Genomic DNA, 11816 nt, shown 5'->3' with positions numbered 1-11816 from the left:
GGATTTTTAAAAGGAAGTTAGATGAGCACCTTGCCGGGGTCATCTGACCCCGGTGCTCTTTCCTGCCAAGGCAGGGGGTTGGACTAGATGATCTTCCTAGGTCCCTTCCGACTCTACTATGAAACTATGAAACTACTTCTGGTCCACTTCCAGGTTTGCCACCAAGCACATGGAGGGTCCCCCTCACTCCTGTGGGATGTTCCATCTGTCCCAGCATTGCAGCATTCAGAAGCCACGCTGGTACCACAAGGTACATAGAAAAAACTTTTAAAGCTGTGTCTATATCTGAATCTCTGATTCTCCGAATCAGCATTGACTCTTCAGATTCAGACTTGGCTGAATTGAACTGGGGACAGTGATCCAAATCAACAAATTGAATCACTGTCCCCGATTTGGGCCGAATCCAAATCGAATAGGACCTGCTTCGCACACCCCTAGTATATATATCTAGTCTTCATTTATATCAGAGTAAGACTATACTAGTGTAAATGTCACGTACTAACCCACTCAAAGTACTGAAATGGTTTAGTTCCATTTATTTAAGGACAATTTAACAATTTAAAAATATCTCTTTAAGGCAAATGCCAACCAAAAGCAGCATAAAAGAATTCCCTTTTACAGTTATATGAGTAAGAGCTATAAACTGGTATACTGAATAATTGAATTGGCATTTCCTTTTATTGAGTACTGGTTTCAGCATCAGATCAATACAACTTTCGGCTTTTGAGAGTTTAGGAAACCTTAAAATTTACCAGGCCATATCCTGGTGTCTTCAATATTTTTTTTATATAGGCAAAATTCCCATTGACGTTAGCAGAATTTGACAGAGTAAGGAGTGAGTAAAAAATTTAGTGCTTAGCGTGAGTGAATAATTGGTATATAATGATTCATTTTTTTTTTCTTTTTTCTTGTTTTTACCTTTTACTGTTGATTTATAGGCTTTTTGATGCTGTTTCACTGTGTTCTGAGATATACCATAGAAGGTATCAAATGTTGTAATACTGACAGTAGAAAAGATAAATGTAACTGTTTTCTCTGCAATGCTGTTTGCTTGCAGCATCTACCTGCCTGTAACTGAATAGTACTCAATACACTTCATAATATTTTGAAAAAGAGACTATAATTAATTCTATCCATACAACAGCCTTTAAGTGTTGTCCCTGATTTCTGCCCTCTGAGTTCTGTAGTCTACTAAATTTATGACTGGCTCAGACAAAAGGTAATTGAAAGCACAAATGTGTGATATATTTCCTTATGATTTATTGGGATAATTGAGTTATGGAGAATCCAAGTGTCACTGATTCCATATATAGTTGAATTATGGAGTATCTCATTCTTTAGTCTTTTACTAGGTTGTCTAGTTAAATCAACTAGCCAGTTTGGTCAAATCAAATATTGTCCAAGAGAGAACATGTTCTAGAAGAAACTAGTTCCATAACTTGGAGCTGTGGGCCTGCTTCACCTTATACATGACACACAGGGCCTTAAGAGATGTTTGTAGGCCAGTGCCTTCCTAAACAAAGAGATCTGAGGAGGACAGGTTCTAGGCTTCTTTAGGTGGTAAAGAAACCCTGAGTAGCTGACCTTTTATGCTATTTGATATTAATTGTGTGGGACTGTTGCAGTCTGCTCCCTGTAGTTGGAAATGATTGAAATCTCCAGCATCACTCTAGCTGGGGCTTGCTGCTTGTACTTCTTGGTTTTCACTTGGATTGTGGAGGAGGAATCTTTAGCCACCTAGGCCAGGTACAGACACTACACTTTTACAGGTATAAGCTATCAGAAACTGGTCTATATCCAGAAGTTTGGCCCACAAAACCAATCTATACCCATAATGAACAGAAGTTCAGCACACGTAGATCGGTTTAAAAATGTTGGAACTCAGTCTAAGAGTCGCCCCCCAACCAAAGGGCAAAAAATAAATAGTGAACTGAATACAGAGCCAAGGTTATTTACTCCTCTAAGCAGAGGGAGACAGACTTACTAATACCTGCCTACTCAGGGCAGAGCAGTGATGCATAGTTCAGGCCCAAATGTATTGTATCTGCAACCTACATTGAGATGCTTTTCAGGTAAAAGTGATATAGTACATGGTAATTTTAAATTGCTATGATATTCTTATTTAGTAATGCTTTTTTTTCTCTCCTGTGTAGTATTCAAACTTAGAACTAGATTAGATTTTTACTCCCATGGAGTATCTTACACCATGATTTCAGGTATGTCTATGCTGCTGACTGTAATGGAGAATTGGCGTTAACTTTGTCTGAGCTGGTAGGATAAATTAGCCTATCAGGAGCTCTGAGCTGCCATGATATCTGGTTCTCAAGCTTATTTGTTTAAAGCCAGCTTGGGCATCCATATGCTATGTTGCAGTTTGAGTGTGGATGTATTCTTGGTCCCAGCAATTTCATTGACTGTACTTGCGTTGCATAAGGCTGTTCTGTGCAAGTAAAAATAGTACAAGTCTGTGTACAGCTGTGGCAAAGTGAGGAACTCCCTGACAAGCCACAGTGCTAGTTTCCTCACCTGCCTCTGGGCAGGCCGCTCACCTGTCTCACCAGCCATGCCTTGATGAAACATAATCGAGGTGTTAATTAGGTGGGAGGCTGCCCATTGAGTGCCCTGTTCTCCTGGGCCTATGTATGCAGCTCCAGCCACACCTATACCTCATCCCAAGCCTTGCAGATGTTCCCAAAAGCTGAGCTCTGCTCTGGCCTGAGGCTGGGCTCAACTCATCTCAGTGTTAGGCCTCTTACTTCTACCTGGCTGTGGGCCACACTCATACCACCTCCTTCTCACTAAGGCGTCTCCCACTCTACTGCGTCTCACACGGTTTCTCTCATACTGCCCCTTTGCGGGGCCACTCTCATACCACCCCTTCTTCTCTCAGGGCCACACTCACTCTGTCCTTGCCCAAAGTGTCCTGGGGCTTGTTTCCCTGCACTCTGTGGCCAGAAAGTGTGCGGCCTCTTGGGCCTCTCCTGTCACCCTCATCCAAGTGAATGCTGGGCAGTTAGCAGAACACTGAATTGACTGTGCCCCTAGTCCCTCACTGGGTTGCTCACCCAGCTGCTCTAAATTAGGGCTCCTGACTCACCCCCATTGTTTCCCCTTAGCACTTCTTCAGCTGCCTCACCCAATAGGCCTCTTGCCCTCTTGTGGTCTCAGGCGCCCAAAAGCTTACCTGGACCTAACCTGGCTCCCATGCTAGCAGGGCCTACCCTCAAACCCCGTTGCTCACCAGGGCACACTTCATGCCCTTTCCTCACAGGGCCTCATAATTCACCCCTCTCCTTGGGCTCTGAGTCCCTCATTCTCACTAGGCTCCTTGCCCTACATACATGCACAGTTGGGCTCCTAGGCTCTGGGCTAGGCTCTCCAGGTCTCCCAACTGTCACACCAGTGTAGGCTGTCTGGTGCCCCACTGCACGCTACTCTACACCTCCACCTCCACCGAGGCCCATACTCTGTCAACACACACCCCACAGGCTCAAGTGGCCCTCACCAGTGTGTCTGGCCCACCACTCTCACTCCTTGGGGTTTTGCACCCCACGCAGGCTCAAGTGGTCACAACTGTGCCTGGTCCCACTCTTGCTCCTTGGGGTCTTGTATCCCACATGGGCTCAGATGGCCGCAGCCACGCCTAGCCCCACAACTACCTCTGATATTAAATGACCCACCTGAAGATGTGGGCTGGGGTTTAGGTGCCCCTACTTGCCTTTCACCAGGGTGGTAACTGGCCTGGCATTTCTGGGGGGTGCTACTCCACCACAAACAGCCCCACCAGGCCACCCATCCCCGGCAGGGTGCAGTTTTAGGTCATACTCAGGACCAAGGGTGCCAAAGGTCCCAAAGGGCTTGAGTCTCCCAGGGCAGGGGTGCAAGCCACAGTGATGTCCAAGGAGCACATGATGTTTTGCATCTTGCCAGGGGCTTGGGCTCAAGACACAAGCAGGCACTGGTTGAGATGGCTGAAGCCTGGACTAAGAAGTGGTAGAGACTGCTGGAGCAAAGAGGGCTAAGGTGATAGCCTGAGAGGGGCAGAAGCCAAGACCATGGTGCCAAAGCCCAAGAGGGGTGAGACAGGGGCTGGAGTCTAGAATCGAGGTCTGATGCACTAGGACTACACTAAGGGACGTTACTGTAGTGTAAAGTATTTCAGTTGATGCTCTTTCTTCAGAAAATAAAAATAAAACTCTTTAAATACATTTTAGAGCAGAACATGAAAAATAAATATCAGCAGCAATGCTGAGGCAAGTTGCACTTCTAAACACTAGTTTTCATTTAAATTATTCTTTTGTAGAAAATGCTTTTCTGTCATCTACTTTAAAAGCCTGTTTTTTTTACATCGTTTTTTGCCAAAACACTACAAAATAGGGATCTCTTTCTTGTTCAAAGATTATATCTCCAGAAGGCTTTTTATCAAGAACAAATGCCACATACTTTAACTTCTGTTAGAGTGTTTATTTAAGTTTTTGTTGGTATATATATAATCTATATGTTTCATTATTCCTTACAAAAATTGCAGCCAGAAGATCTTCTAAATACTATACAGAAAAATGGATTTACTGATTTTTTTCCCCTCCTATTTCCAACTTATTTTATAGTCTGATGCTTCAGAAAAGTTGTTCTTTGTTTTTAGAAGCATGTTATCTGCAGGAGGCCCTCTGCATGTATTAACTGGTTAAACCAATTAGGTAAGATTCATCTTCTTGATTTGTAGTGCTGCCCCACTCTCCAAGTCTGGGCACTTTTCAGGGACTGGATTCCTTCTGCCTCCCTCACACTGGGATTGGGTCCTGGGGGTCCAGCGCTACCCTCTCCCAACCTCTGTATTCTGGGATTGGGCCCTGGAACCCACCCCTACTCAACTCTGTGTGCTGGATCCAGTGCACAGGGCCCGAGGGCTCCCTCTGGTCTAGAGATTTGGCAGCAAGGGAGCAGTGCCACCACTCTCCTGATGCCAATTTCTGGATCCATGGGGAACCCAGTGGGCCAGATGACACAATGACATCGGCTGGATTTAGCCTACAGGCCAGAGGTTGAGCACTCCTGTTAGAAAGCAGATTTAAGGACACCAGCACTATCCACCCTTGCTTATGTTAGCTTATTGGGGAAAAATAGTTACACTAAGGAAAACTGAAGTCTGCTGTGTCCCATTAACTGCTTCATATTTGCCTCTTGTGGTTCTTACAAGCTAAAAAAAAGGCAGGGGGAGGAGGGCAAAATGTGAGACACTAAAATTGCAGAAATTATCTGTTTTGGGCAGTACTATTATTAGGGAAGTACAAATGACAGTGGGTAGTCTCCTCTGCACATTGCCATCTGTGCATTGTAAATCTGGCTATAATTTTCACTGTCAGTCCTTCTATTTTATTTATTCTGATATAGAATTTCAGTGAAAGGTTGGATGACCATCTCATCCAAGTAAGGAAGAGGCTGAGCTGCATGGATGTGATTTAGATGTAACTTGGTTTTTACTAACTTCTGTCTCCATATTTGCAGAGCCACCTAATTCAATTGCAGATTGGTTTATTGAAATCTAGCTTTCCCAGAATGTATGGCCTGTTGCTAAACATCAAGTCCCATTGTCTTCAGGTGGAATTTAATCTATTCTCAATGGCAAACCTATAGGAATAATAATCTCAGCTAGATACAAAATTCTAATTTGCATCCAATCACTGCTTGGTTCATCCTACTTTGATTTGTACTGAATGAAAAAATGTCACTATGCTCTTGTTTGAAGATTTTTTCTTTTAGGTTTTACTCTAAGGAGATTAAGTAAATATGTAGAGATAGAAATAAATGACATACTTTTAAATATCAATTTTATTCTCTATTCATACCTGTATAGAAATTTTCTTTCTCCCCGTTCCTTCCTTGGCAACTACACAAATAAACTTAAACATCTAGGTATTCTGCTTTTATTGACAATTGCTTTATGAGAATGTTAATTGCATCAAAACCTGTGTTTTACAGGGTTTTTTATAGCTTTGCCTTTATACTTCTTCTCCCTTTGAATTTCATTTTACTGTCTAATTAAGAGTTATACCATACAGTATGTAATATGCACTTTAATTTAATATCGCTTTTTCTATACAGGACATATTAATTGGAATATAAATAATTTGTGCACTCTAATCCGAGCTCTGTTTCTACTCATAGAGCCTCTTTTAGTAATTAGGTTACATTAGTAAGCTAATAAACAAGTTACAGAGACTGGATAATAGTTTAAAATTAGGTAAACTAGAACCACCTACCTTTTTTGGTTAACTGTTGTTCTCTTTCCTCAAGGATTCTTGCTTTTCTAAGTAAAACGATGGGACATTTTCTCCAGTCTAGAAACATAACTTGAGAAGAGATAAAGCAACTGAGATGATAAAGCAGATAAATCATTCAGAAATAACAGTTCAGACACTCAGACACTATTCTGAGGTCCATGGGATTATCCAATGTCCACAGGAAATTGGTGAGCTTGATGCTTTTAGTCTGTTTTACAGAGTTGAAATCCTGTCTCTTCTAGTGAAATGAATTGCAAGAAAATCACTAAAAAGACCCATGGAGTGTCCTGATACTTTGCTGTTTCCAACCAGAGATGACTTTTCCGTCCCATATATTTAAGATTGTTTATCAAAAACAAGTTAGCGAGAAATGCAACCATGCTAGAACACTTAGGACAAATGCTCCACCCCCATTCTTCATTCCATACACGTTGAGAAGAAATGCTGTTCTGTAGTGGCCATGCGCAAAGCAGGACTGACCTTACTGGACAATGTAAAATAAGACATAATCATGCATATTTGTAGCATCTACTTTTAAATAGACAAGGATTTCTTGTTTAATTACAATAATGATGTTTGGCAGACAAGTTTCTTTGGGTAAATCTGTTATCTTTTATTAGACCAACTCAAAGAGTGGGGAAAAAATTTCTTAGTAAGCTTTTGAGTTTAAAAACCTTTAGTCAGACCGAGGAAGCATCTGCAGTTGGTGTGTGCTCTTGCTGGATGGAATGAATAGTAAAGAAGCCAGAGGCTGGTATGCATGCAAGGAAGTCAGTCAGTGAAGATGTATATTGATGAGTCAGTGGGTGAGAGACAGGCTGAGGGGGCAAGCTGGGAGGGGGGTGAAAGTAGCAGGTAAATAGTGGAGAGGTACCTGGGAAGTCAGATGTCAGGTAGGTTATAGTGTATCATAAATCCAATGTCTATATTGAGTCAATGATTTTTTGTATCCAGGAGATTGATGAAGTGAAGTTCACAGGCTTGTCTGTGAAAAGTGCTTTGTAAATTCGTTTTGAGAATTAGAGAGATTGGAGTGACAGTGGTTATCTTGTGAGAAATGTGCACCCACTGGTAATTGGGTATTCTTGTCTTTAATAGATTCCCAGTGTGCATTCATTCTGGTGTGCAGTTGTTGTTTGGTCTCTCCTATGTATTTTCCATCAGGGCATTTGATGCACTCGATGAGATGTATTAAATTTCTGGAGGTATAGCTGTAAGATCCAGGAATGGTGATGGATCTGTTGTGGGATGTAGGAATTATGGGGGTGGTGGAGATGTGTTGACAGGTTTTGCATTTCTTATCATGGCATGATCTGGATCCTTTCAGTATGTTTTGGGTCATAGGAAGTTTGCTTCTGGTGATGAGGTTAGTGAGGTTCGGTGCTTGTTTGAAGGCTAGGATGGGTGGTTCTGGGAAGAGCTCTTTAAGAATTGGGTCTCCTTCTAGTATGTGTTGCAACTGTTTGAGGATTTTCTGTAAATGTTCGAGGGAGGGGTGATATATCATAAACAGTGGTGTGTGATTTGTGGCGTGGTTTCTTTCTGTTTCCTTCTATACTGCAGCAATTCCTCATGTGGTATCTGGGTGGATCATTCAAACATGCAGTCTGTCGCTCTAGAGGAGTGTCCTTGTTGAGTGAAAGCCTTTTAAGGTTTGTGAGGTGGCAATCCCAGGTGTTCTCTTCAGTGCAAATTCAGTGGTATCTGAGGGCTTGGCTGTATATATTACAGCTTTCTTGGTCTGTTTCGGGTGATTGCTGGTTCTGTGCAGATATGTATGTTGGTCCATGGGTTTCTTGTATAACGTGGTTTGTATTTTACCATTCTGGATACTGATCATCATGACTAAAAGGGAAATGTTGATGCTGGAGTATTCAAGAGATAGTTGGATGGAGGGGTGATGATTGTTGAATTTCTGATGGAACTTAATTGAAGAATGTAAATTTTCAGTCCAAATGATAAAGAGGTCATTGATATATCTTAAGTATAGTGAGGTTTTGATGGTTCAGTCTTTGAGGAATTCTTCTTCCAGGTGTCTCATAAAAAGGTTGACATACTGTAGGGCCATTTTGGTGCCCATAGCTGTGCCCATGGTCTGGAGGAAGTATTGGTTAATAAAGGTGAAATTGTTGTATGTGAGGATGAAGTGTATAAGGTCTGTAACATCTTTGGGTCTATTGTCATCTTGCTCTTGTAGGTATGTAAGGCAGGTTTGGATGCCATCCCAGTGTGTGGTGTTGGTATATAAGTTGGTAATATCCATGGAGGCTAGGAGAGTGTTGCTGGGAGGGTGATTTATGTTTTTAAGTTTTCATAAAAAGTCTGTAGTGTCTTGGACAAAACTCACTCTTTGGGTGACAAGCGGTTTTAGGATTAATTCAATGAAACCTGATATTTCCTCAGTTAGGGTTCTTTGGTTGGATAAATAGGTCTGCCAGGGTTCCCTTTTTTTGTGGATTTTAGGGAACATGTAAAAAGTCCCAGGGTTAGGCAGTGGGGGATCAAGGTCTAGTTTTTCCTGTAGTTCCGATGGAAATGATTTGATGGTATTTTTGAGTTTCAGGGTGAAAAGGGGAGTAGCATCTTCTGTAGTTCTTTGTAGTAGGTGACGGTAGAGAGTTGTCTATTGGCTTCTTTTATGTAGTCTTTGTGGTTAAGGATGACTATGGCTGCTTCTTTATCTGCTGGTTTTATTATTTGGTGGTTGGATCTTAGAGATTCTATGGCCTTTCTCTCTGATAGATGCTTCCTCAGCCTGACAAAGGGTTTTTAAACTCAAAAGCTTGCTAAGAATTTTTTTCCCAAGTATTTGAATTGGTTTCATAACCTTGTCTGCCTATATCCTTAGACCAATAAAACAACAACCTATACCCCTGTAATAGTGATATTTAGAATTTGTTCCAGGGTGTAACTATGCAACCAAGCAAAATCTGCACTAAATTACAATTATTGCACGTTCACTATGAACCATGTCACACATTACCCTTAGGATACACTAGTTGCATTTAAAACATAAGTGTGTTCCCATTCATGTAGAAAAACATATCAAGTAGTATTGTAGCAAAGATACAACTTTGTGCAGGAGGAGTATCTTATGATTTATATTAAACTGTGCATTCAGCTATGGTCAGACTGTTCCACAGAGATCATATGAATTCAGAATCTCAGTGTAGTCCAGGGACTGTGGTCAAGGCTCAGAAATTGGAGGTTTATAATACCGTAGGTCCAAAATCCAAGCTGAGATCAAAGTACAAAGTGTTGCTCTGAGTCCAGGGATTTGTGCCAGGAGATCAGGCTTGATTCATTGTCAAGGCCAGGCCAGAGGTCAGGAGCTGAGAAATCTACATGCAGGATGAGTGAGATATGGGGGTCCAGTGCTGAAGGGTTTGAGGCAGAGGCAGGAGCTGGGATACTTGAATTAGGTATAGAGGCACTGGAAGTCATTTCAGAGACAAGGCCCTGCATGAACTGGGAGAGTTTATAGCCTTCACACTAGGGCCTTGTGACTCCCATTGGTTCCCCTAGGTCAACTGATCCCCCGTTGGGAACCTGTAGGAGGCCCTCAAATGGGCTGGGTCCAGCACCCTGCAAACTACTTCTTGGGGGTACAGCTTAGGCCTCTGCCCATGAGCCCAAAAGACACAGGTTTGAGCCCCAGAGATCCTGACAGTAATGGATTATGAATCATAGAGGTAGTGAGTATCAAAATTATTTTCTCACACTACTAAAATATGCAGCCTAGAGGTGCCATTTCTTGTTTCTCTAATCTTAATCATTATCCATGAATACCTATAATCTCCAAGCATTCCAGGTAAAATAAGAAAAGATAAATGCAAGTTTGTAATAGCTTGCCTTTATAATAATTGAAAAAAAAAAACATTTTTGCAGCATTTTTGCATCAGTGTTGAGGTATCAGGGCCATAATTATAGGTCCCAGAACTAGAAATGGGCAAGATTTACTAACACAGTTAGTAACACAGTTTCAAGTTAAATTAAATATTTTTCAAATTCATGTAAGTTTTGGAAAGTTGTTTTGTTTGGGTATAAAAATGAAATAATTCTGAAACAGTCCAAACATATGTTATGTTTCAATATCTTTGAAATTTAGAATAAAAATATTTTTTCCTATTTGATTTTATTTTTATTAAACTATTTTAACGATGTAAAATAACTCAGGTGAAACAAAATATATTGAGGTATAAATGAAGTCCCCCCTCCGCAATTTGTTTGTTTGTTATTTACATGCTGAATTGAAAATTTGATTTAAAGAACAGCATTATCCATACTTTCCATATGTACTTAGAGGAGAACAGAACTTTTTTCACATTTAGGTCTTGCTGTAATATACCTTTGTGAAATGTTTGATGATATGTCAAAATTGTTTAAAATTATTTCATCCCTCTCCTTCCAGTTGCCTTATAGCTCACTTGGTAGAGGTCTACAGTTTTGGAGCCAAATGTCATGAATTATTTCTCTTTACTGTGTGCATATCTTTAGCTCATGACTACCCATCAGCTGTCATATGGCAATAACTTTTAGTCAATGCAGGAATGTTTGATTGTTAAATGGAAGGTACTGTAAAGTGGTTCTATACAAGACCTAATGTGAAAGAGTGAGGTTTTTTAAAGTTACGATAATGAATAAAACTATTGATGCATAGATAATGGTACAGTATGGATTTATATCTCTTAAAGGAGAAACATTTACATAGCTTCCTATCACTTATGTATCACTGATGACCTAGTAGATCTTCATTCATTTTAAAAATAAGTTACATATTTCATTATTGGTTATCAGTGTTATTATTATGCCAAATTACTGTAAATTACCTAATACTTTAAGGAAAAAATGTAGTGATTAATACTTTTATAGGAGCATTGGATTGGAAGTGTCCTCCTAAACCATCAAGACTGGTACATTTGTAGGGAACCATATTTTTCAAAAGTGCAAAAGAACATCCATTCTGGCCCCTCCATATCATAGCTACAAAACACCTGGTAAAATATAACTGATAGCAGACCAATGAAAGAAAGAAGGCAGGACAAAGGCACCACCAATATGGAATTTGTTAAGGAAAATATGCTTAGGTGAGCTGATTTAGTGAGCCATATCTGAGTTAGTGGGTAAAGCCCTACAGAGGAAGAATGAAGAGAAACCCATGAAGCCTTTGCAATCTGACCTGTGGGGAAATTCTTGTCTGATGACAAATCTGGTTTGACACTGACTGCAAGGCCCAAAAACCAGACATCTGAGATGTTTTTCAGAAGAAGGTGATTAGGAAGAGTCAGCATGAATTCACCAAAGGCAAGGCATGCCTGACCAACCTGGTTGCCTCCTACAGTGAGATAACTGTCTCTGTGAATGCAAGGAGACCAGTGGATATGATATTCCTTGACTTTAGCAAAGGTTTTGGAACTGTGTCCCACAACATTCCCATAACATTCTCACAATCAAGCTAAAGAAGTTGGATGAATGGATTGTAAGGTAGATAGATAACTGGCTGGAACAGGCTCAGAGTGTAGAAGTTAATGGCTC

This window comes from Crocodylus porosus, unplaced genomic scaffold (genome assembly GCF_001723895.1).
Source record: "Crocodylus porosus isolate Cpor-Errol unplaced genomic scaffold, CroPor_comp1, whole genome shotgun sequence".
Taxonomy (NCBI): Eukaryota; Metazoa; Chordata; order Crocodylia; family Crocodylidae; genus Crocodylus; species Crocodylus porosus.
The sequence above is the reverse complement of the archived record's forward strand: the minus strand, read 5'-3'. Positions refer to the sequence as shown.